The sequence below is a fragment of the Poecilia reticulata genome, chromosome 13 (genome assembly GCF_904066995.2).
Source record: "Poecilia reticulata chromosome 13, P_reticulata-male-v2, whole genome shotgun sequence".
NCBI classification, from domain to species: domain Eukaryota; kingdom Metazoa; phylum Chordata; class Actinopteri; order Cyprinodontiformes; family Poeciliidae; genus Poecilia; species Poecilia reticulata.
Genome location: NC_088842.1, coordinates 7,308,269 through 7,335,750, shown reverse-complemented (window position 1 = coordinate 7,335,750; position 27,482 = coordinate 7,308,269). Strand labels below are relative to the sequence as shown.

The window sequence follows — 27,482 nt, the reverse complement described above, 5'->3', positions numbered from 1 at the left end:
TTTATAATGGAGTATTTTTTGAGAAGAAGTGACTCTGCATATCCTAAGCCAAAACCCTTTTTTTTCCTTTATGGTTTGCCAATTCTAATTTTCTGATTTTGACTGATTGCAATTACTTTCTCTAATAGAAAGAGGGAGAAAAAAAATTGATGTGTAGTAGGCGTTTTGGTTGAAGCAGTGATTTTAAATCTGATAAAAAACAAAGGAATTACATAATGCATCTCATGAATAGGAATATAGTATCTAGCATGTTAATCACCATAAGAGTAGAATTAAGGAAACGTAATCCAAGTATGATCTCTAGTCATTTGATTGGTACATATTTTATTTTATTAATTATTAATTGAGTTTAATAATGTGAGCACAATGGACTGACAAACGTTAAACCAAATAAAATAGCTTTTCACTACTTTAGTAAAAACTAGATAAGAACATGTGTTGATGACTTTTTTAAGCCCTAATTAGTAACTGTTATTGGCAATTAGCACCATTAGCACAGTTATCTATCTATAACTTAGGGTTCATTCACATCAGACCTGTTTAGTCCGGTTCAATCAAATTCTGGTTTGTTTCCTTAGAAAGTCCGATTTGTTTGGGACAGTGTGAATGCGTAATCGAACCAAAAATGCAAACTCTGGTCCGCCTAAAAGCCTACGTCTCAGTTTGGTTGAAGTGAGCTCTGGCACAGTTTGATTGAAAATGTCAACACCAAGTGGTACAAAGACCGCTCCAGAAGCAGGAAGTGGGTTATAGCACGGGGCATTCTGGGTAAATCCAACCAAAACAAACATGCTAGCAGGAGAAATGTTTTGTGGTCTTTTACCAAAGACAAAAGAGAAATCCTATAACCGCTAAAATCTGATGCTACTCCATTTTGGTTTACAGTTGCATACAGAAGGAAGTTGCGCTAAGTGTCTTCTTCAGAAGTTTTTATGTCATTTTCTTCAGTGTTTCTTGGTACAGCGCCACCACAGGCGAGGGGTTTTTTCAAGGATTTGGTTTGTTTGAGACAAACCAAATCCTTGGATTTGGTTTGTCCAAGAATTTGGACAAATCCTTCAGATGGTGCGGTGAAAGTGAACCACACCATTTGAAAATATAACAAATGTTGCAATTTTGGTCCCCAAATCAAACAGAGCATACCGAACTATCTGGTGTGAAAAAACATATCCAAACAATCCTAGTTTTGTTCGCTTTACCAAAAGGCTGCAGATCTTACAAGCTCCACGGCAAATCAAGGGTGAAAACTCAAAAGAAAGAAAGAGAGCAACTTCCTCTTATCCGGTCAACCTTCCTTTTGCAGTTGTCCCTCCTCTGTAACACCGAGTGTTTTCTCTCCAGTCATCATAGCTGTAATAACCCAACATAACTGTCAATGCTATAAATGTTTGCACACAACACATAAGTAGCAGCTGTCTAGTATTTTCTCCTTGTCATCACTAAAATATCCCCAAAGAAGCTCACGCTGAGCAGCAGACAGTCCACCAGCAGTAGGTTTTTCTAACAAGCTCTGCCTGCATGTTTAAACATTTATTATTCTGGCAAATCCGACAACAATTTTTGACACCGGATTTGAGGGTAGATCAGCCCTCGTTTAATACTAGTCAGCTATTTTCCTTTGTAAACACCGTCTTGTGTCCCTTCGAGTCTCGCGTTGCAAATCTAACCGAAACTGTTGTTCCTACCGATAAAATATAATTGCGGTGATTTCTGCAATTATATTCTCCAAAAATATTTACCCACCATTTTGTTAATTATTCAGATTAACACAAAGCATGCTCGAGCAGAACGTTTGTCAAGTCCGGTGTTTTCATTCCCCCTCCAACTCCCCTGTGTTGTCATATTCGGTGTTCCTGTCGTGATTAAACAGAGCAGGCGGAGAAAGAAGTGATTGTGATATCCAAGAAAGCATCCCTGCTGGATCCAAAGACAGCATATCACGATTTCATGACACACACACGCGCACGCACACGCACACGCACATGCACACAGACACACACACACTGTATCCAGCTGAGCCACTGGGATGTCACAAAAAAGGTTTGTAGGATGTGCGCAACCATGGCAACTCAGCAAAATAACACCTATGTGTATTATCAGTGAGCACACAATAGAAGGGAAACCAAAATGCTCAAGTCACCGGGCCACACAAGTGAAACAAGGGGAACGCTTCGGACTCAAACAGTGAGGCAAAAACTTAAGACTTCTGTCATTCCAGGTTATCAGAATAAAACAGCAAGTAATGACAGCAAATTTACTGACAACTAAAAAAAAATTAATGACTTGTAGAGTGTAAAATTTTCACTTCCCGGGGCAAAGTGTGTGATGATCACAAGGGACATGAAACCTTTAAATGTGCAGCAGATTTTACTGTCTAATGTGACGAAGCCTCGTTCCCTAAGCAACCCAAATGACAGCCAGCTGTCAGGCATCTTCGCTTTGCTCAGCTGTGTAATCGCAAAATTACTGACATGTCAGAATCCAAGCAGTTTCACAGCTGCGGAGATGTTCACAGGAACTCATTCATTTCATGTTCGACTGCGACGCTTGAAAGGCGGCATTGTGTTGCAAAATTGAACATGAGGATACTATACAGCAGGTAAATGATGGTAAAATTTTAAATTCTGATTATTTTTATTATACTTAGTGTATGCTTGGAGTTCCAAACAATGTAAAAAAAATACAGATTTGGAAACATTTTGGTAGACTTATCTACAAAGTTTAGCCTACATGATAGATCTGCCGTTGTTGTGCTCACCATAGCCATTACATAATACTTCAAAATGCCATTTGTAAAACAAAAAAAAGAACTTTTGTATGAATCTACTCATTTAAATCTTAATATCATAAATGTTGGGTTTTTAATGTATATATGATAAAAGGGGGAAAAAAATGTCAGTTAAAAGCTGCCTCACCTGTTGCTACAGATGTATTGATACGAAAAAAGAAGTCCTTGACACTTAAAGTCAGAAAGCAAAAATATTTGTAGACCAAAGAGGGGAAAAAAAAATACATGGCAGCAGTTTGACTTGGAAACCCTTGTTGAACTTAAACTGAGGGATCTGCCGGTAATATGCTTTCTGGAACAAAGTTCACTGAACACAGATAACTCCGGGGTCGTATTCGAGGCAAAGGTTTTTTAAACTCTTTTTTTTTCTATAAAAGAGATTTTGGTTATTTCTCAGAACATAAAAGATAAAAACACTGAAGAAAATCAATTTGCTGTGTTTTTTTTCCCAAGCATAAGACGTTCTAAAAATCATGAATAAAGCATGAAGAAACCTCTCGGTAACCTATAATCTGTTAGAAAGTAAGAACGAATAAAACCATTTCTGTTTCGCTAAGTGAAATTTCAGCTCTGGGACACACAAAATCCGAAGATCTTTACCGCAGATTTAGATGCCAACTACAATTCTCACTATGAAACGCCACAAGATTAATATTTAACCAACTTTCTTTTATTTGAACATCTCTAATTTTCTTCTCCTCAAACATAGAAACATGTCTTGTTAAATATGTACAACCAGCAAAAAGTAGTAAGATAAACACTTCTAGGTATCCTGTTCGACTGGCGGTGTTGTGAAAATGCCCGTGCCGTCTAATGTCTAATTACACCTGAGTCAACTTAAGAAAGCTTAACTGCTGAATGTCTTATCACAGTCTCTCCATCGACTTCTCCTCCCGAACCGCAGGATCAAAGGGGGTATCCATCTGCTATTACCAGGCTCATGCAATGCACTCTGCCAGTTAGAGGATTTCCCAGGCATTATCTCCTTTTCATCCTATGCTGGAGCTTTATTTTCTCCGAGACACGAATCAAACACGGAGCAGCGCCCAATCCCCCGGCAAAACAAACAAACGGTCTTGACAAAAATGTCAACAAAGTAATTTACACTTCTAAATTCGTCCCAAAATACGCCATAGTTTGTTAGTTCCATTAGGTATTTTGGGAAGGAATGAGGCAAAGAGAAAGTGAAGTGTTTTCTAATGGTGATGCCTCTGATAAAATTCCTAAAGGATAAAAGGAGGTGATGCAAACTTGTCGTCACCTAAGCTTTTTCACACGGTCCTACTTGTGTACATTAGTGGGATTATTTAAAGGTTACGTTGAATGAAATACTATGGGGGAGAACCGGTTCCTTGAAAGTATATTTAAGCATATATGTCACAAAAAACGTAATCTTTAAAGCAGTTCTCGATGCTGATTTCCTTTTCTTAAGTAGCACCACAATGCGCTGAAAGCATACAACAAACAAAATTTGTGAGGTTGAAAATTCAGATGTGTACTCGCAATGACAGACAGACCAGACACACCATTTAATAACTGTGACATTTTCTCAAAACCCGCACCGGGCCTTTTCTTAATCTCACACAGATAAATGAAATAAAGGTTACCAGACAAAACCAAAGCCAGTCTTCTCAGTCACGTTTCAAGTCCAAAAGAAGTTAAAGTAAATCTATTTATTGGCACAGATGTGGGTATTTTCAAAAATTCTTCCCATGTTGCTGTTTGCAGGTTGCCAACACAGCAAGCGTTTGGTTTATCAGCACAAATATTATTCTGAATTTTCATGTCACATTACAATGACAATCCTCCTGGAAGATGAATCTCAACCCGAGCCTGTAGTTCTTTTTCAAAGGATTGCTCTGTGTTTAGCGCTATCCATCTGATCATGAACTCTGACCTTCTGCCCTGATTTCCTGAAGAGAAGTAGCATACGAAAAGTGGCATAGTGTTACCATCTACAGGTTCTGCTATGTTTACCACCCATGTTTAGCCTGGCCATTGCATTCCAACACAATACCGCTCGACTCTCATCTCCTCCCAGTAATTAATATGGGATTTCTCCCATTGAGTTCAATTTCTCTGGCTGAATTTCAACCAGGTCAGTCAGCGAACAGAAGAAGTTGTGAACGACTGATGTTGATTTTCTGTGCCATTTTATAACTGTAGTCAGCTTATAGTTTCATCAATAGTAGCAAAGGAAGTGAACAAAGCCGTTCAGTCCCTGTTGGCAATGCTTCCAAATATTGAAATAATGTCAACAGCCCCTTATTCAGCTCGGCACTTCTCTCTCTCACAGTGGAGGATGGTGTCAAGTTTTACATAAGTCACGGCTAAGTGTTAGCAACTGGGTAAAATTTAAAACCTCAGCAGAGTCCACACCTCCAGGTAGCAATTATTTCTCAAAAGCCAAGGTTCCAGACCAACTGTACGAAGCAAAGCGTAGAACAAGAGGCTGGTTTTTACCAAGCTAACTCATGCTGCATTCAGAGGTAACCCTCTCCTTGTCAGGTTTGTTAGTTCAGATGGACGACCATATCTTGGTAGCCTTGCAGTTCTTGCAGACTCTACTTCTCCAGACAGACAGAGTTTCTCCATAACTTGCATCACTTGTCTGGCGTTTGTCTTTGAACTTTGTCTTACAAATGTTCCTATTACAGTAAAAAGTGCCAAATTTAAGTGGACACCAGAGATTTTTATCTTTTTTTCTGGTACTTACAAGTGAAGGGAGGTGTAAAGGAAAGTAGTTGCACTGGGTATTTTTCACAGGTATCACTCATAGCACAAGCTTAAAACAAGTAGATGTTTCACTTTTTAATCAAAGATGTATTCTTTTCTTTCCACCATACACTTATGCACTACCTCGTTTTGTCCAACCTCATAAAATCCCAATAAAGTATGTTAAAGTTTGGGGCAACGTGACAAAACATGACCTTGAGGTCACATTATCAAACATTTTAATAGCATAGTTAATGTAAAACAGTCGACCCAGGCACCCAGAAGGAGCTTGACGGCCCTTATGAATGTCCTAACATCAGCAATCCTGCTCACCATAAATGAGCCTCTTTTAGTCAACATCACCCAACGCCCGGCGCACAACTCCATTCACCCCTAATTTATCAAGTTTCCCCACAAAGAAACACACTTTCTCAGTCCAATCTAATGAGCTTACACCGCTGGAGCATGTCGAAGAGCATCATCAATAACTCTGAGAGGCTATTCAAAGATAATCACTCTTTAGCAAGGTTATCTCTACATTGCTGAGCTGGTTGCTAGCTTGCGATATATTGATATAAATATCAAACCATAAACCCCTTGATGTGTTTCACATCTCAGTGCACAAGAGTCAGAAATACAGCCGACCTTCTGATGTTTCCCTCTGACTAGCTTGGACGGAATGTCTCATTGCATCTTGATAGATGGGCATGCGGAGGATTGAGAAGTTTATGTCACTACCGTTTTCCTGAAACTCGCACGGACGGACCTGACCTAGCTGATGTTTGGCCGGTTCAATGTCAGTGTCTTCCACGTGCCTCTCGGTGGAGGCCATTATGGACGGTTCCCCGTGCCACAAGAGATTCGGCCGGGAAAATGACATGCAAATTGTCCTGATGTGCCAATGCCGATCTGTCTCATGAAACCTCGCTGAGAAAAAGTCCAGGGGCGATGCTGAAGGTTAGCAGCACCCCAGAGGGACATTTTAAAAACACCACTCTTACTGGGATATTACTGTTGATTAGAGGAGTCCCTGCACACGTATAGTGGCAGAAGGTTCCTTTACATTTATTGTGTTTGGCAGACCGACACTTCCAGAGGGCTATTCTGAGTGAACCTCATTGTAAAAGTCCAACAGAGAGTGAAAAAGGTGTTAAGACTAACAAGGTTCAACTCATTTAGGTGATCTGATTCCTGTTGATGTCGGACTTCATTAAGATACGAACACAACACTGACACTTTATCAAGACAGGGGTTCCCAAACTTTTCAATGCCATGGCCCCCCAAAAGGCATTAGCTTCCGGTCAAGGATCCACAGACAATGCTACAAAATGTGTAAAAAAAAAAACCACTGAATTTTACCTTATTTTTTGCCAAATTTTGTTTAATCAAAACTGACTACGCTTTAGGATTTAAGACAGCAGAACTGAACAGAAACAGTGCTTTTTTAGTCAGATGTACGTTTATCGAAGGAAAAGAATATATCCGTCAGACAAGCTTGACTCACATTGTGTAGCTGATATTAACTCTTTTTGAATAATAATAATAATAGTAAACCTTTGTACCAGCATCCGTTTTTTTCATTGTTGTTTATTAAGCTTTCTCCTCTCAAAGCTGTAGCTTACTACTTGCTAAAAGGGAGTCATTTCTTTCAGCTGTCACCACATGCTTGAACTCAACAAGAGATTGCTGTAAAGTCAAATTGACATTTAAAACTGCTCTCTGTTTTTACTGGGTTAAAGTTTTATCAGATATCATCAGGTGGATTAATTGGACTGACTTGATTTACAAAGAGGATCACCTGTAATTATACAGATATTAAATTACACATGGGTTAACTATCTACTAATTAGGTGAATCCTAAAGGCAGTCGTCTGCAATGGATTTTACTTAAGGGCAGCAGGTTAAAGGCCCACAAAAGCAAGCTAAACGTTTTTTAAAGAATGTTGAAAGCCATATACTCTATCTAATTTGTATTCATTTTATGTGCTAACTTCTGTTAAGAACATAAAATCCAAATAAAATCCACTTAAATGTGCGTCTTTAACCACAAAATGTTTAACCACAAAAATTCCAGGAAATGCAGCTATTCACAATATTTTTGTGTGATTTTCTGTTGCATTGTTTCCCTATAAAACGGAGGTCTGAAATGACTTGAAGGTCGGAATCAGGCGGCTGAAGTTGGCAAAGGGCTATTTTTGTCCGAAGCTCACTTGCCGGTAGCTGCACAAGGAATAAAGTGCACTTGATCCACTTCACATGGCGCTCTGCTCCAGGAATACTAAAGAGGAATATACAATTTTTGATACTGTCAGAGCCTCACAGACAGAAAGAATCACCCTGGAAAAGGTTTTGACAGGATTTCTGTTAGAAGCTTTGTTTCCCCATTTCCTCTGAAGCACCTATTGTTTTGTTTTTTTAACAATGTTCTTGTCAATTGTTAGAAAATTGTATAACAAATGAGTGGAAGTCATATCGCATTGTGGCTTTCAATGCAATTTAACAATCTCGTAGTTACACACTAATTTTTCTTCTATATGGCCAGAGCAGATTGTTCACTAAATTAACTAAATAGTCCACAAAACGTGCTACATGTAAACTAACTGTCTGACAGTCATTTCTGGGACAGACTTTGAGGATAAACAAATCATTCATCCAGACCCGTTACCATTTTTAGGCAATGTAAAAATAATTAGCAGTCAAATCGCAAGCCAGGTAAAAACTCCTAATGACACACTGATGTCTTCGATTTGAAAATAATAACTAAAATATATGGAAAAACTTCAAATTCACAGTTGGCACTGTTTGGTTTTCAGTGTAGCTGAAAAATGATGGAAGTGTTTTGTTGTTTTTCCCTCACAATGCACTGATCAAAGGGAAAATGAGAATCCGCTCACATCCAAATAAGACGAAAATTAATTATTCATGGTACAATAACAGCCTCAGAAAAGTCTTAGAAAACAAGCAAAAAATAAAAAAAAACATGCATAACATTTTTAGAAAGATTTCTTTTTAATATTCTTTGTAAAGCTGCAATCCAGTTGCTAACACTTTCTCACTTTCTGTTATTATGGAATATTATCAACTTGCAGATATTTTTTAGTTTGTTTTTACAGGCACCATGCGAAAAACCGTACTATGTTGGACTTTGAGTTAATTACTACTGACATTGTGGCTAACCTTCAAAATGTTAACAACCAATCTTACAACCAGTTTGCAGAATGCAGTCGATAAAGCCACATGACACAAACTTCTTTATGTTAGTCCGTTTAGTGACCCAGAGGAACCAAAAACCATCTCTGTTAAACAATCAGTCAGTTTTTGGAGGAAGGAGATGGGTTTACTCCAAAAAAAAAAAAAAAAAAAAGGTCAAATTTGTACATCTTGAAACCATAAGTATAACCACACTTACACATCACTGAAACATTTTACGTGACTCATTTTCTAATAAAGAGTGTGTAACAAAGCATTTAAAAAAAGGTTTTAAAAAATGTAAAGTGAAGGATACAGTACTTATTCATTAACACTTGAACTTTTACATATTATGTCAGGCGGTAAAGAAATTCCAACTCGTGAATTTGTTTGATAACATTTATAATAAAGTGGCATAATGAAGGCTAAAGAAAACATCACTAATCAGACAGATCAGGGACAAGTTTGGAGCAGATTTGGGTTATTGAACACCATCCAAAGCGTTCACTCCGTCATTTTAAAGTGATGAGAAGATCGCAAACCCACCAAAATGAGGTTGTCCACTTAAACCGGCAGGCTGAGTAAAGAGAGCACTAATCAGAGAATCGGTCAAGAGGCACATGGTATTCTAAAGATCAACAGAATCTGTGAACAAAACGTTAATTATTCATCCACTCCAAAAATCAGCTAAATCCACTGAAATGCTCTGTTGCCACATGACAAAATATTAAAAGGTTCGAGCAGAATAAATTTGCAAAACTGCCATTTTTCTAAGCTGTATTTCACCATCTTTATGTCCAAGATGTTTGGTTTATTAGGTTTATGTTTGCAGTGTGTGATCAGGTCTCTGTGCTGAAAAAGATGCTATACTGCTTATAGAAGAAAAACACGGCCACACAGACATCATGCTGTGCACCAGAATGTTGTAATGACCTCTAGTTTTAGACAGTCTTAACATTTTATCCCGATTTCATATTAATATTTTCGGTAAATATGTGCAGAGGTCAAGTAGTCCGCCTGCAGAGAGCTTTACAGAAATAATATCAATCAGTTCCGCTGACAACAGTGATCGATAATTATTTGTGCTGTATTTTTGCCAAGCCTTGTGATTTATAACACTGTCACTGGTTTATAACCTGTGACTATTGTTCCTTAAATCCAAGGAGCAATAGCAATAGTCTGCCGTTGTATACAAATGTGGGGAAGTTGTACCGCAAAGAGCTGCCAGAGTAAAAGTGGACGAAAAGAAACCAATAAATCAATAGTATTTGAACTTTTAATAAAGACTTCACCAAAGTTAGAGAGGTAGTATCATCTAAAATCGACTCTTTTGAGCTTCACATCATCTTATAATGTTAGATCCTCATCAAAAACATACTTTGATTCTTTCAGGCATGTTTGAGAAATCCCTTAGTCTCCCGTGGCAACGGGAGCAACGCAAAACACCTGATTGGACCAAGCGCCGTCTTTGACGACAAAGCTCCTCCTTGGAGATGCCATTTCTAAACGTCCTGCCTCACAGAGCAGCCCTTTCCCTCTACTCCCCCATCCAGCTCCTTCAGACTAGTCATTAGCAATTAGTAAACAGCTGGTGGAACTGCTGAGCTCTCTATATGAGCTACTTCTGAGTGAAATGTTGGTAAAAGGTTGTTAAAGGGTTGTTAAACCATGCTGTAATGACATCCTGAAGGTAAGGTTTCAGAGAGAGGAGGAGTTTTTAAAGAGACAGAGGCCCAACTTTGAGGTGTTGAATTACAAAGTCAAATTTCTTTTAAATCATATTTGATATATCCCGCACTTTTAGAACAACTGAAGGCAACATAGTTGATTGTGCTATAAAATGTCACCATATGCCTTGAAAACACAAACTACTGCCCCTCTATCTGATTTTATGGATTCAAATATGTCCCGCGGCAAAAGTTGGATCATTTTTCATCTCTCTTACTGTTAAGATAAAAGCCCTACAGCTAACTGTGGTTGCCAAACATGAAACTGAATAATGTAAATTAAACCAGATCATTTCATCTGGCGACTCTTCGATCAAACACATCATCAACAAGCTTCTTGTTTTCTTCGAGGCAGCAAAAGATGACGCGTCTCTTTAGTATAATCAGACTTAAAAAATGCGGCAAGAAAATCTGCGAGGCCACCTAAATGCCCATTTTACTGGAATAGTTGATGTTTCTGCCGTCTTCCAGCCTGTAGTAGCCAACAGACATAAAGATCCCCAGCGAGGCCGGCGCAGTCTGCTGAAGAGCACGCCATACGACTTTCTGACAAACAAATCAATAAGAGAGGGACAGAACGGTCTCTCATCACAGCGGCATGTTCGGGAGGAGTAATTCACAAAGGCATTATCTTCTCCTCTCTTTTTTTTTTCTTTTGCTAATGCCTCAGTCAAGATTGAGGAGTGCATTAAATGCACTACATTGCATCCTATGCTTCTAAGCTCGGAGGCCGAAAGTTTGAATAGGACTTGTGAGACCCGTGGTTGTAAGCGCTGTACAATAATATATCGTCCTTATGCATTATTTAATGGGACTGTAGGGAAGATTGTGTTTGTGCACATTTCGGATTCTGTACGAGATGCATGCAGCTCTCTTAATTGGCTTGCTCGGGGGAACTTAAGGGAAATGCAGCTCCCAGTAGGAGTTCTTGATCAATATGACCAGATGCAGCAGCTGAAAGCAAGAGCTAAATCAATGTCACCTTCAGGTAAGCAGCAAAAAAAAAATAAAATCACAAGCTGCAATTTTCCGGAGGTTTTTGCACGACAATTGTTTCTTTTTTTCTTTTTTGTTTACAAAATATAATATCATTCCAACACCGAGTGGGAGGCGACTATTTACGGGTGGATGGCTCTACAAAAAAAAACGCTCATTTAGGATGACAGGTGTCGGTAGTTACTTTGTTCCTCCTCTAGTTAACAGGAAGAGAAAAATATCCTCCTTTGCAATGTGAAGAGGAGAATATTGATATAGATTTATTTGGGATTAAGTCATTTCAGAAAGGTCGGGTTATGACGGGTGTCTACCAAAACACTACCATATCTCAGAAAATGAACTGAATTGATTGACTGATTATGTGTCTGGTTTGCTTTGAGGTCTTTTTTTCTTCTTTTTTTTGACAGTCACAGAGTAGCTAAATGACACACGTGCTTTCACTGGCGTTTTATTTATTATCATAGGCCATGGTTACGTAATGCCTCCACGAGCGACGCACATCAAGGTCTGACTGAAAGGGCACTAATCCTTCACCGTCTTTCTGCATTTCAGTAAACACTGATTATCTGTGGAGAAAAAAAAAAAAAAATCTAAGGAGCAGAAAGGTCACAGAGTGCAGTTTGGTTTTCAGCTAAAGGTATTCATTTATGTCCTGCAACGTTAAGCGAGGATGTCCATCCATCCGTTTACTATAAGCGCTTATCCTTGAAGGGTCGAGGATGGTCTGGCGTCTGCCTCCAGGGCCAGAAATGCGGCAATCAGAACCAGGACGAGTGTCCTAATGCTGTCAATCATCCTGGTGAATGCGCTGCTAAATGTGCAAATGGCAGAGAAATAACTGTTTATCCGTTATCATTGATGGCCATGCTAACTAGCCTTAGCATTCAGGACAAGCTGTGCTGAAAAAAATTATGTCACTTTGTAGAAGTCACATACTGCAGCTTTAAGGAGCAGCTTTATTTACTTCAAACAAGCTCCTATACATTGCTGACAAGTTACTTGTAAGTTAGTTGTGTCTTATTTCAAGTGCACTAAGGTATTTGCACTAGAAACTAGACCGAAGATACTTGGAAGCGTTTTGTGTTTTTGTGTTTTTTGTTGTCTTGCTGCACGGCAACCTGGGAAAATACAAAAAGCAAATAAAAAACTTTCTCTGAAGTCATGGCCTCTCCACCTTTTCTTTTTTTAATGAGAACTGTGATTAATCAAACTGTTTTTATTTCATGAGTCACACTCAGACCTAATTACAGTCCAAACTGCAAATCACAGTTTTTAAGTTAAGAGGTCAATATTTATTATATTCAAACCATGAACAGAATTGTTTGCGTAACATTTCTCCCTTATTAAACAATATAATCATTTAAAAGTGCATTTTGCATTTACTCAAGCTTATTTTTTTTCTGCTATAAAGAAATTTATTTGATGGCGCTGAAGGGCAAAAGCAAAGCAAGAGCACACTGGAACAGTTCCAGGGGATTTGTTCCCTTCAGGTATCCGTGTATGGTTAAGCCGTTATTAAGTTTACACATGATTACAGTCATAAAACTATCAGTAGCACACAATATGTTAAGGGCAGAAATTTGCATAAAATGTTGTAATTGCAGAAGCACTAAGCTCAGCATTGTTACACATCCTGCACAGTTTTCCTGACAGAATTAGTTCCCTGGCTCTCATCTGCATTTGAAACTGTATTTCCCCCTCAGACATGCATCCGTTTTCGGAGACGCAATGCTTCCAGTAATGATTTTTGACATTCTCTTTGAAGTGCTTTCAGAACAGCTGATAGGAACTGAGAGATTTTGAAAACTTTCTTCTTTTGGTTTTTTTCCCCGTTATTCTTAGAAAGAGCTGCAAAATGCAAAATGATGCTCAGAGAATTCATATTCCAAAACATGTTGTGGTTTTAATAATAAAGGGTAACGATTTTAAATGCGTAGCGACACAAGAATATGTCTCATATGCAAAGTGTTGGTGTGTGCTTGAATGTTGCATTTAAGGTGCTGTGCATTTAAAGCGTTTATAAATCGTATCTGGACATTTAGATCTTAAACCCACACCTTTTAGAACTCTTACTCAATAATCAGTATGCTTGCTGAAACTTGACAATATCACAAGGTAATGTTTTAATAACATCATGAAGCACCATTTTCAATTTATGCAGTCAGATGAAATATTTGTCTGCTCTGCCTTGAGGTCTTGGTTTTCATTGTAGAAGCGTTTCTCTCTCTCTCTCTTTTTCTCTTTTCTCAAACTAGGCATTTCCCAAGCCAATCTCATGTATAAGGTCAGGATTCCAATCAATGCATTTTTGAATCAGTGCTGGAGTCCCTGACTGAACTCAACACCCACTGCTTGTTGTTGATTTACTGTATGTGATTTCAGCCACAGAAAAGTTGGGCTTTTATTGCGCTCAACAGATCCCTGTTGCCTCGTGCGTTGATGCAATCGACTGAGCTTTCTTAAGATACATTTTAGCAAGATGCATTATAAACTGAATTTGACTGACACCTGTATTTAGGGCTGAAACGATTAATCGGATTAATCGTAATGAGTTGATTATTTAAATAATAGTGACCGTTTAATTGTTAACTGGAGAATATACTCAAAAAAGGAGGATATTCTTTTTGGAGTATATTCTCAAAAAATATACTCTGCTCAAAACTGGCTTCTGGTCAGTTTTGAGCAGAAGCCAAAACTGTCCAAATCTATACATTTTGATTTAAGATAAAAAAAGAAAACATTTTTCTATAAATATGTTCTTCCCAGAACTCATCAACCGGCATAGTGTGAACTTCACTTAGTTCGAATTCTGTAAAAAACAATAAAAATCTTATTAGTAACTGAATAGATTAATATATGGTTGTTATTTATTACAGAATTTGAACTAATTTAAAGGTATTTTATACCTGCAGATGCATCCGTTCCTGCAAATGATCAACAATACACTAAAGAAATTCTTTGTTATTGTATTTTAGGCAGAATGCAAATGTTTAAACAACAGAATGTTTATTTTCTTATTTATGAAAGTAACTGTTTATATACAGATAAAGATTAATGAACAGATGAAAAAATAGCATTCCTTTAGTGGATTGTTGATCATTTGTAGCAATTGCATCGTTCATGTATTTTTGGTAAGCACAAAGAGGCTTAAGTACTTAATTACAGAAAAAACATTTGCAGTATGTGTCCATTTGTTTTCGTCTGATTACTCAATTAAGCATCTAAAAAATAAAATAGAGAGAATAATTGATTACTAAAATAACCATTAGTTATTTTAGAGAATATAAATACCGTAAAAAGATACGGTAGCATCCAGATTATGTTTGGTGGTTTTGTTTGTCGTTTTGTTTCGTTATATTTTAAACCTAACAAATTTTGCTAGCTTGACATCAATTGCTGACTCTGATCAGCAGTGGAGACAAAAAAAAAACATGTTACCACCTAATTTAAACAAGTCTTCCCATTTATCATGATAGAATTAAATAGATGAATCGGATATGTTTGTCTGTAAAGTGCGTTGAAAATTAACATGTTCCCCCTACAATGATGTTAGCAGTGAAAAAAAGTCTGTATTTACATCTGCAATACCTTTATTTTTGTCACGTAACCTGGCAACTCTGTGTGCTTTACTCACACAGCCGTCAGTTTGAGGACGAGCAGCTGAAACGACAGACATTAGGTTTTATGACATTCAGAGCAAAGCTCCAAGTTCAAGACGCAGGAGAAGGAGTAGGAGTTTTTGTTTGTTTGTTTGTTTGTTTTTTGCTCATGCTGAGCTGGAAAGGCAAGAAATATTTCGGGAGCTAGCGAGCGAACAAGCTAGCATATCATCAAAATACATTCTGCTTTATTTAAAAACTGCAGCTGTGTGCATGAAGTCAGATGTAGGTAAAATATAATTGAACAAAATATTTATCACTGTGAAGATAAAAAGATACGGTAGCATCCAGATTATGTCTGGTGGTTATGTTTGTCGTTTTGTTTCGCTATATTTTAAAGCTAACAAATTTTGCTGGCTTGACATCAATTGCTGACTCTGATCAGCAGTGGAGACAAAAAAATGTTACCACCTAATTTAAACAATCTTGTACTTCTCCCAGCACTACAAGTCTTCCCATTTATCATGATTCTCTTCTACTTTGCTCTTGCTAGAGCAATCAAACAGCTCCAAACTTTCCTTTCAGCTTGTTCCTACAGCTTCATTCTACATGTGACAGCAATCAGGTAGCACCAAGCGGGTCAGCCTGAATCTTTTTCATCTTTTCCTCTGCAGCTGTCTGAAGCAAACAACTGTAACTTAGGGATGTCATTAAAAAAAACAACAACACACACACACACACACACACTCAAGGCACACATTTATGCTCTGCGACAATAAATGACAGTTTTTCTTATTCAGATACACCGCTCAGTAGTCAGAGGCTGAAAGCCTCGGAGATGAAAGGAAACATGCTCCAATCATTATTTTCAGAGGTTACCAAGACAAAATAGGAATATCAGAGATTATAGCAAAACACGAGCAGACACAAAAAGCGATGGAGTCTTTAAATAGTACTTTATGCGGGCTTTGCTGATTTCTCTTATTTTTATTGACGTTTTCATGTGATATCGTGTCTGCTGAAAGACCTTTAAAAAAAAAATGACAATAAAATGTGCTGATCCGTTTTTACTGAACGGAGCGATGCCGGACAGAAACATTCGATCCACCCCGAATGCATTACATGAAAGTCAAGGTACCCTTTGCACAGTTCAGACCTATGCCCTGAAACTACCAGACTCTTCATTGTCAAGCCCACAAAATAATTTATAATGTACCCGAGATGCCTGCCGGTGTCTCAGCTGTGCAAAAAGCAAAACCAGCATCATCTTGTTGTAAAGCAACATCATTTCCTACAAAGGTGCATGAATAAAAATGTGAGTTTTCTGCCGACAACACGCGAGATATTTCATTTTTATTGATGAGAACGAGGAAAGAATCTATATGGGCCACATCAAATGTGTCACATCAGTAAAAAAATAGCTCAATTTATGACTGCGCCATTTAGTGTACCATTGTACTGCTCCTTCTGTTTCCACTGCTTTTGAAATTTATGATGCTGCAAAAGTTGAGAAGTGGAAAGTGTTTTCTTCCTCTCGAGACCTTCGCATTATTTACCTGGGTTTCCAGTGCAGCGAGTGCACCTCCGCTTTTGTTCCTGTCACGTTGTTACAAACCCTAGAAAGCAAATTCGGAAAGCGTAGCTCTGGTTTAATTGCTTCGGTGCTTTGGTGGCGTACCCTTTGATCTTTTTGACTGGTGTAATAGTGCCATTTCTTAAACTTTTTTTTTCTTAAACATCTTGAGCACTTAAATAACTTTACTCACCCAGGGAGGAACATCTATCTCACTCCTGCTTCCTATTACTCACTTAATTGGCACTTATTTTCTCTTTTCTTTGCTTGCTCTAGTCCTCACACAAGGTCCAATATCCACAGAATTAACAACTTTTTTTTAAGGCACTGACACCTACTTATTCTAAGTCTTTCATGGTTTGTATCGCATTATACTCAGATCCTTCGTTGTTTATCTCCAACTAAAGCGGGAGCAGTGACAGGAAAGAGTCTTAAAAGTAAAACATCCTTTAGAAACAACAACCACAGGTCTCATGAAACCAAATCAAACTACCTTTTCTGATGTTTACTTGTGTAGTAAGATTTGTTTTGGAGTTAGTGGACTTCATTTAAGAGGGAAATACATGAGACGCAAGAATAGAACCTAGTGCAACAGTGCTGAGGACTACATATAACATATGTCTGATTTCCTGTATCTTAGTCTTTATAGGCCTAATTGTACATAGTGTTCTTATAAACTACAAAGCAGATGTGTCAGTTTAACGCTGATCTGCACATTCACCGTGTAAAAACAATCCTAAACGTTTTGGTACACACGTTGAGGTTTAGGCATATGGGCTGAGCTGGTTATCGGGGCCGACCGCTAGCGGACAGTCGGCTGCTCAGCATGGACTTGTGTCTCGCTGGATGGATAGGGAAAATGTGAGATAGCCATTTAAAAGTTGTTTTGCATTCTCAGAGCAATATTTGGAGGAACATTCATGCAGCAGCCTGCTCTGTTCTAGAGATAAGCCAGATGGGCAAAAGCAGTAAAGTTGCTTCCAACCTCTATCTGCGAGAGCGTGTCGGCTTTGGAAATGTTAGCAGGTGGTCGGAAGACTAATGCAAGTTGGCAGAAAATACACAGCAACTCTGCCGTTACTGTTACCTATGCTGTTGATGCTAATTGCCTGTAAATTTTGGTATAGATGGCTTACAAAATGCCCTTGACTACATTTTTACATTCCATTTATTAAATTTCTACATCATTGAGGTGCTTGGTGCAACTCTTAATCTGTATTATGTGGCACATGGTCTTCTAAGCCTTTTTTTCAGATGCAGTATACAGCTTCTATGCACCACAAATTGGGAACAAACTTCCAGAAACGTGCAAAACAGCCGAAACACTGAAATCCTTTAAATTAAGATTAAAACCCCACCTGTTCAAATTGCCTTTGGATCGTAATTAATGGAACATTGACCAACATATGTGATGTGCACTGATGTTTTTGATGATGCCACAAATGTAATCTTTGCTCTTTAATTGGTAACTGTGTGATGTTTTTGAGCGTTTTTGTGTTTTATGAAGTAAAGCACTTTGAACCACCTTGTTGCTGAAATGTCCTATACAAATAAACTTCATTGATTTATTAAATTTTTTTATATTATTTTAACTGGTAATTTATCTGGAACCATGCACTGAAAACACTGAGCTCAAAGAGCAAAGATGTACTGCACCAGATTACAGCTTAATGAATGTTAAGCAAGTCATTTTGTGTCTGGCCACAGCAGCTTCTTAGACCATTGCATCAGGTTTTACAGACTTTAGTGTTTAAAACAGCAGCTGTTTTTTTTAACTGCAGCTACCTTCTTGTAAAGTCTATGTTGCATTTTACCCCTGTCCTTTCAGCAGCATAGTTTAAATTTAGCAGCTCTGCAGTGGAAAAAAAGTGTGACCAAAGGTAGGGCAGCCCAATATATCATCCTCGCAACATCAGTGTGTGCAATATTAATGTCGTTACGGACTGTCAGGAGTAATAATTGTTGCCTGATATATTTTTAAGAGTTCTGAAGTTGTATTTTTCATGATGACGCAATATTTAGCAAGTAGGATCAGCAAAAGCTTAAACTGTGCACATGAAATTGCCAAAAATGCCCATATAGCATATATACTGCTCAAACTGCTCAAAAAAATAAAGGGTACACTTTAACATTTAAGTGAACACTGAAGTGTTCCCTTTATTTTTTTGAGCAGTATATATATATATACATGACAGATTAAAAGGAAAAGGTATATATAGCACCTAATAATGTCATGGCAACATTTGCATATATTTTCACCATAAAAAGATTTATAAAAGATATATAAAAATGCAAATATGGGCAGAAAATACATAGACATAAAAACTGACTGGTCCAAATGCTGTTTATTAAATGAGCTTATACACATTAGCTTTAGCAGGTATTTTAATTCAGGTAAGAGGATAGAATTGGTAAAAATAAATAGATTAAAGTATTACTTAACTAAAATATTACATTTAATTTATCTTTCCAAGCTGGCAAGGGTGGAACAAGCCATGTCAATTAAAGTATAGACATCACCTGCAAGTGCACAAAGTTATTCAGAACACACACTGTTCCAAGAATGGCAAGCATTATCACGTCGTCTCTGTAGCAGCCCCGGGTCAGGTAGTTAGCTTGTCAGCGCGTTAGACCTCATGCCGCTGGTGTAGTCAGAATGACAAATGGCCTAATTGTTCAGCTGAAGTTGCCCTCTTGATTGTGTTACCTGATAGTGTTGATTTTTTTGAATTAAAAGGTGAGTTCTCCTCCTTGCAGCAGTTACCGCAGCCCCACCCCCCACTTCTCCTCCCCACAGGACAGTGGGAGTTTACAAAGCAATAACTACTGCTGCATGGGTGTTTAAGCGTGAGACCATAAATGTGGTTTAAGAATATAGTGATAGATCACTTCTTCTGTGCATCTTTATGCATGCATCTCGATCCACCTGGTGTGGTGGCTGGGTGATGTTGTAATCTGGGTGATGCTGTAATCTGCCTTCAGAGTCAAACCCCCCATGTCAACAGAAGATTTACTCCAGGGATACGGAGAAGGACTCCAGAGGTGATCTAGTCATTTCTATTCTTGCAAATATGTATCCAAGTGATATTTCTTTGTATTTTTAATAGTAACACACAAAACTATTCATATACACATTCATATACACATTTAAAATACTTTCTCAATGCTTGATGCTCAATGCTTGATCAATGGATTAAAAATTTTTATCACAATTAATCACTATGCTTAACTTTGTCAGCCTGGAATATAAATATGCACAGAGTTTCGGTTCCTGCAGGAATGGTGCCCAGGGAAAGCTCATCCTTCTTCCCCACTCCAACCAATTAAAATGCAAGTTATTGTTAGATTTTCTTTTTGTTTTTTGTAGCAGAAAGCAGGTAGTTTTGTCTCCCAGTACTCCACAGCAATTAAGGGGAAACTTACTCCACTATGCATAAATGCAAGTAGCTGGAAACTTGTTCTTGGGTGCTCCTCCTCTTTCTGATGCCACCCTGGGCAACTGCCCATATGGGCCGTATCGAAAACCGCCACTGTTTAGAAAAATGTTTTATTGACTCAAACCAAAACAAGTCTGAAATTTATCAGGGGTTTTCTTTCATAATCAGGAAAGTTTAAAGGAAGTCATTTTATTTGAAACATTATATAAAAATGTGAAAGTTGCTCATCCTTCATCGTGCTCAACTCGTGCGACAAGGCGACAATCGCTTACCCTGCGTTCGACATGCACGAGCACCATAATTCGTTCATGTGAAATTTCGAGCTCGTAGTCGTGCACACGCGGGCTAACAAGGAGACACATGAAGGTTCGACTTTTAATGCTGCCGTCGCCATCAGGAAAACATTTTCGGCTTTCAAAGTTGTTCGCCGCTCCCCGTGTGTTGAGCCCAAAACGTTCTGCTGTGAACTTTGTAACCCTCCATGATAGAGAGGCTTTTAGGTCAAAATAGATAGTTTTATTAATCTGCATTATGTAAGTTAAATTTTCCAGGTTAATCACATGTGTTAACATTGTCAGCCCTATTTTTTGTAACCTAATTTACACATCCCATTTATTAGATTCCTACGTTACTGAACCGTTTGGTGCGACTCCTCTTAATCTTTCTTTCACGTGGTATATGGTCCTCTAAACACATGCATAATATTTGTTTATTTTATATTAATTGTATGACGAAGCAATATCTAATGGCAACAACATGCCAAACAGAGATTTCTACCTACCATTTACAGACCCAAAGCCAAGGGAATCATAAAAGTCATCTTTACTGAAAATAATGCACCCTGTGAAAATGTCAAGCTTTTGACATGACTCACTGCTGCAAAAGGGAGAAAAAAAAGCTATTTATATATTGCACATACAACAAAAGCTCTTCTATATGTTGCATTATAAAGTCTTTCATGCTGCGGCATACAGATCAATAGCCTGTGTTTCAGTTATTCTTTCATTCCTGCTGTGGCTGATAACCTTCTCCCAGTCCCACTTTCATAATGAGAACACATGACACCAGCACCGAAGCAGGAGCTGTAACACAATACAGCAGAATGACAAAGCAGAGGGACCCCATTTATCGCACCTCGTAGCTCGCATAAAGTAAGACTCAGAAAGTAAAAATTGTACAAGTTAAAAAATATACATTTATATATCCACATCTGCTTCCATACATGCCTTTGCAAGGGTTTCTGTGTATTTATTCCGCACAGGTAAGATTTTTTCATTATTTTATTTTTTCTGCCTGGCTTAGCAGTGCTGAAGATGGAAGTGTCGGCAATAATGCACAATGATGATAATGACCATCCTGTCTGATTTCATTAGGCGAACACATGACAGCGAGCGCTTTGAGCTTCTGCTGTAACATCCTGCAACACCCTGACAAGCCACAGACGTGATTATCACCGCTTACTGCATCACACAGCTGGTTGAAAGAGGTGGGGGGGGGAAAAACAAAAAAAAACACATAAATACATAAGAGTCCCACTGCACACGTCGCTAATTCAAATTACCAATCCAATAAGGCTCAAGGGTATCCACCCTCCTTTGAGGGAAACTCATTAACCTTTGTTTTTTAGCAGTATTTTTCTTTTAATAGTCATTTATGTCAAAATCTCTATGATGCTGTGTAATTTGATTAGGCTAAGTCAATTTCAAAAAAAATTATGATTTTACAAGACAATTCAACATAACAAATGTTTCCTTTACAGCCATGTTGCATGTATTTGTAATTGCCAAAACATAAAGTGTTGAAGACTGATATCGATCACCCAGGATTGCATCACATTGGTATAGATGCTGCATATACAGCAGATGCAGCTGAAGTGTGTGTTCTTTTTATTTTTTTATTTTTTTTCTTCACAGCACTGCATTCTGCAGAAACACTCACTCCCTGTCCCAATATAACTACACAGCTGCCTGGTACCTACATAATCCCCAGGGGGAGGTCTTGGAAGGCATTGTGCGAATAAAGCAGAGCTAGATGAGGGAAGCTCTCTTGACTTCAGAGCAAGATATTGACATCTAACCTCAACTCTTAACAGATTTACAGTCTTATTCTTGTTTCTTTCTTGACGCTGGCATTTGAGTTCCCCCCCTCAGAATAAAGAAATAATTCCAGAGTGCAGCGCCGGCCTCTTTGGCATCACGCTCTAAAATTAGGATACTCAGCCTGTACCGTTACCAGCTTCCCTCAAATACAGGCCTGAAATTACGACAGCTAAATAAATGTCTGCTGCACACATAATCAACGTTGCTCACTCCCTGCATTAATAATATCACCATCGTGAAGAAGATTAAGAGATAATTTTATGACCGTCTTGCCTGCAGCCCTGACCCTGTCAAGGACTCCACTGGAAACCTGGAGGTGCTTTCAGTGGTTACTGAAGCTGCAGTATGTAGTTTTTATAGACATTATGTTGTTTACATATTTGTTAAAACTGTCAGCATGTCGTGACAGTATAACATGAGACAGATAACCTGTGGGGAAAAAAAATATATAGCAAGCTCCTCTGCTATCTGCAGCTTGGTCAGAAACAACCAATCAGAGCCAGGAGAAGGGTCTTAGCACTATCAATCCTGCTCGTGTACGCGCTGCTCGCACCCTCCGATTGCTCTCTGTTAGGCTACAAATAGTTCCTAGTTAGCTTAGCAATCGATGACAGCAAGTAAACAGTTTACCTGTGACATTTAGTTGTTTATGCACCAACAGAACATTAAGGAGCGAGTACATGAGAATGATTGACAGCAGTAAGACCTTCCTCCTGGCTCTGATTGGTTGTTTTTGGGACCACAGAAAGGTGGCAGAGGAGCTCATTTTTTCACAGATTATCTGTCTCAGGTTATATTATCACAACACAATGAGTTTTAAATATGTATAAAAATAAAAAAAACATTGTTTATAAATGTTACATACTGCAGCTTTAAGGGAATTGGGATGATTAGGTTTAACTGGGAACCAGGTAAATTAAAGCAAACTATCATAGTTTGCTCAAATCCGAAATATAAACATTTTGTTTTGTCACAGGCACACAACCATGAGAATAAGCAATAAGACTAGAAATGAATTACAGTGGCCTAAGGATATCATCAAAACCTACTTTACTTTATGTATTTCACAAATATGAATGTGTCGCTTCAATGATTTTGTGCTCTGGACTCAAAAACGTGGCTTTTTATGTGATGATGGAAGACCGCAGAGCCGATAAGAGCATGGAGGAATTCAACTCCAGTCCTCAAGAGCCAGTGTCCTGAAACCTTCCCATGTGTCCCCGGTCCAACACACCTGAATCAAATGGCTGAATTGCCTCCTCAGTATGCAGTCCAGTTCTCCACAGCCCTGCTAATGACCTGATTATTTGACTCGGGTGTGTTGAAGCAGAGACTCATCTAAAAGTTGCAGAACACCAACGCTTTCAACTGAATTCCCCTGATGTAGAGGGTGTGGTAGTAATTGCATAAAAAATGGTTGTTTTAGTCAAAATTATGTCATTGGGTATTTTGCACAACGACATTAAAATCCCTGCTGGAGGCCGACGTTAGTTATTATTAATTACAGGGTTAGTTCTATGTATTCCAATTAATTGCGCTTAATTCCTCTGTAAAGTTCAAATACTATCCAGTGAATAATTTGGTAATTCTAACATGTTACCAGCAGATCCTTTAAAGCTGCTGTAAGTAACTTAAAAATGTTTTTTTTACATATTTATTAGAGCCTGCAGATAAGTTTTGTGGAAAAAAAAAACTGAGCCCCTTGTGGTCCTAACTACCACTTTCAAACTTACACAGCTCCCGGTGAGAAACAACCAGAGCCAGGAGGCTCATGCTCATGTGCTAGTAGGGGAGAAGCAAATTACCATTACAGGGAAACCGTTTGTCCACAGTCACCGGTGGCTATGCTAATTAGCATGAGCATTCATGGGAGGCTATGCTGTGGAGAACGTGTTAGATCACATCAGACAGCAAGCATTTGAGCAGCACATATGTTACAGTGATTGACAGCCAGTGCTAAGACCCTCCTACTGGCTCTGATTGGTTCTTTCTAACCAAGCCATGTATTTCTGCAGATGGCAATAGGACCACAGGGAGGATGCTCAATTTTTTTCACAGTTTACCTGTCTTATACTGTCACAAAATAGTAGTAGTTTAATAATTTAAAGAAATATGTTTAAAAAAATAATCTAAAAAACACATTTTATAAAAGTTATTAACTGTAGCATTAAGTCTGATGCATGGATCAGACTTTATGCAGCACTTAGAAAAGATACTTGGTGTAACTGAGATCAGAAGATCTACCATTTTTGCCTCATGGCAGAGCAGTGTTTAATTAGAGCGTACGTATCAGAGTAACATCCCCACGGGTGAAAGGACCAAAGGTTTCCCACTCAAACGTTGCCCAGAGTGTCAAATTGCCTCCACCAGCTTGATCTTGTCTCTTACCGCATCCTGGTTCCATATGATTCACAAATGTAAGAAAATGCAAATAGCCATCCAAGTAACAGAGTAAAAAAAAAAGATATTCATCAGATCAGGTCTTCCATTGCTTGGTGGTCCAGTTCTGATGATCAAGAGACTTTCCACAGTGGACAGGCCTCAGCAGACCACCCAGACAGATCACCCCCCTTAGCGACCAACTTTTGGAAACCAGCATCACATTATTCAGCAAATCTGCATTACATTAGCTCATCAGTTGGATCAAACATCATGGACCAGCCTTTGCTCCTTATGCACATCAAGAACCATGTCAATGGTTCACCACTGTCCTATCCTTTAACCTCTTTACCAGTCTCAGTAGATCAGGTACACCACCATGTAATGTTCTGGAGATCCTCTGACCCAGTCGACTAGCCGTCACATTTTGATCTTTGTCAAACTCTATCAAATCCAATTTTTTGTTTTAAGGGTAAAATGCTCCATAATGAAGAAATATGCCGTTCACCTGTCAGTGATCATAATGTTATGTCTTACTGGAGTATGCTGTTGCTTTAGCTCTTCATCAAATCTTCTAGGCAGATTTCTCCAAATGTGTTGTACCACTAACTCACACCAACGATACACACACATACACACATCAAGCTGGAGCCTATTACACAGATCATCTGGCTGTACGCCACTCACCAGTTAGCTCTAACAAGTTTTACTCATCATTATCATGATCATCAGCCAGGCTCCATGGATCCACGGTGCAACCCGTCCACTCTCTGACCAATAGGAGGGAAATTGTGCTTCTTGCTCTTGCATTGGATTTCAGCTCATGCTGCTGCTAAGTTCTATATAAATAAATATAAAAAGTCTTCTGCGTCTTGCAGATGCAGACACACCCGGACCATTTCCACCATCCATATGCGCCTCTGTCTGTGGAAATTTAGCTCATTTGTCACTGTTTAAGCATCTGGGTTGCACAGGTAAGAAGAGCAATATGATGGGGCTGCATCATGCACAAACTGATCATGATTAGATAGATAGATAGATAGATAGATAGATAGATAGATAGATAGATAGATAGATAGATAGATAGATAGATAGATAGATAGATAGATAGATAGATAGATAGATAGATAGATAGATAGATAGATTGATTCATGATAGAGACACTGCATCACACATGTGTCAAAGCTGTCAAACTCCATTTGACATTCTTGGACTCAACAAAAGTGGAACTAATAGTACAGAAGCCAAAGACTTGAGTCCAGTGCGTCTGATTTAACTGGTTACACACTGGCTTCCTTTGATAAATTCACACTAATTCACAGCTTGGTGTTGGGAATTAAAAAATTCCAGTGGGGGAAAAAAAAAACACTAAACCTTTCTATTAAGTTACACAGTGCTGAAAAATCCAATGGAAGTGAGGAGAAGGAGCATCTATAGGTTACATACACCGGCAGCCAAAATGTCACAAACGACCAAAAAAAACAATAAGGTTTCTTTAGTTACCTGTGTTGGGACGACAAAAACCGCACCTAAAATCCCAGTAGGGTCCTGGTTGTGGCTTAAAAGGCAGGAGATGCAAAGCTGAAATCCGCCAAATCCAAAGAGAGAGGAGGAAAAAAGGGAGAGGAAAAAGCTCGGGATAGTCCGAGGTTTGCGTCGGAGCAGGGATGGAAATGTCTGGTGGCACCAATAAGTCTCCCGCGTGCTGTTTTATAGCACAAAATATTCCCTCAAAAAATATACATAGCAAGGTGGGTTACATTCTCCCTACATCTCCCGCCTCTTATGTATTGCCGTAAGCCGAGGAAAAGAGAGGGGGAGAGAAGAGATGGTGTCCGGATGGAGAACTGCAGCTCTTCTCTAAGCGATACTTAGGCTTTCCTGAAAAAGAGAGAGACGTTGGCGTCAAATTGGAGCCTTAAAGAAAACTCTCCGTAAAAAAAAAAAAAAAAGAGAAAAAAAAAAAAGAACCGCTCGTGCCCTGCAAAACAAACGCTCGTGCTTCAGCTCATCTCCGGAGCTATTGGTTGTCATAAGTTCCCCCCTCGTCTGAGGCGCGACGAAGGAATCCCACCCAAGCAAGCATACACAGACACACACAGACACACACACGCATGCAGTCTCCCCGAATAGTATGCGCAGTCATGCGAGCAATTAGTTTTCATACACGACTTGCTCCGTCCGCTTCTTTGGTTTCTCCTGGCGGGATGCGGTGGGGAAATCTTCTGGATCCCGGAAGAAAAAACAAACAAACAAACAAACAAAAATAGGCAGCCAATGTCTGATCATGCAAAACGTCCACCTGCACAAATACGAGCCCGGTTAGTCACGCCATGATGATGTCTCGAGCAGCCAGTGGACACTTCCTTGGTTATCACAGGAAACGACTGACACATTTCATGGACAGCGCAGCATTGCAGCAATGTGATGTCATTAGGGCTCCGTTTAAAGCGAGTATACGGTGACAATACCGAGGGAGGGTTGTTTTGTTTAGTTTTTTTTTTTCTGTGGAGAGTTTTGTAGGAATTCATTTATTTATTTCGACAGAGAAAGAGAGAGGGAGCGAAAGAGATAGCGGAAGGGAGGCATGCTGTGGGGTGTGTGTGATACTTCGGGTTGGGCTGGTAGCTCATGGTCCAGCACAATATGATACTGCAACAGCAGACAGGAAGGGAGGAGGAGAGGGATGGTGGGCTGAGAGAGATGGGAGGTGTGTGTGTGTGTGTGTGTGTGTGTGTGTGTGTGCGTGTGCGTGTGTGTGTGTGTGTGTGTGCGTGTGTGTGCGTGTGTGTGTGTGTGTGTGTGTGTGGGAGGGGGCTCGATTCTGCATTTCAAACATAACATTCATCCCCAACTTGTCGGGATATTCGATGGTTTCTGTTTAGGTCGTAGTGATTTTTAACACATCTTGAATGAGTTGTGGACAGGATTCCCACGCGGTCTGGAAAATTGTCGAATTTGATTTAGCACGTTTTTAATG

The 27,482-nt window shown here is 38.9% G+C and overlaps 1 protein-coding gene across 8 annotated transcripts in view; it reads right to left on the bottom strand.

Moving 5' to 3' along the window:
- lrfn1 (leucine rich repeat and fibronectin type III domain containing 1) overlaps positions 1 to 27,202 on the bottom strand; it is a 191,353-nt gene extending 164,151 nt beyond the window's left edge. For 5 of the 8 annotated variants that reach the window (XM_081614926.1, XM_081614927.1, XM_081614928.1 and 2 more), the window contains exon 1: positions 26,006 to 27,200. The gene's annotated coding sequence lies outside the window, so the exon portion shown is untranslated. Of the gene's footprint in view, positions 1 to 26,005 lie in introns of all 8 variants that reach the window. The other 3 variants (XM_017308302.2, XM_017308304.2, XM_081614929.1) reach the window with 3 other exon arrangements.
- Between the last annotated feature and the right edge of the window lie 280 nt (positions 27,203 to 27,482).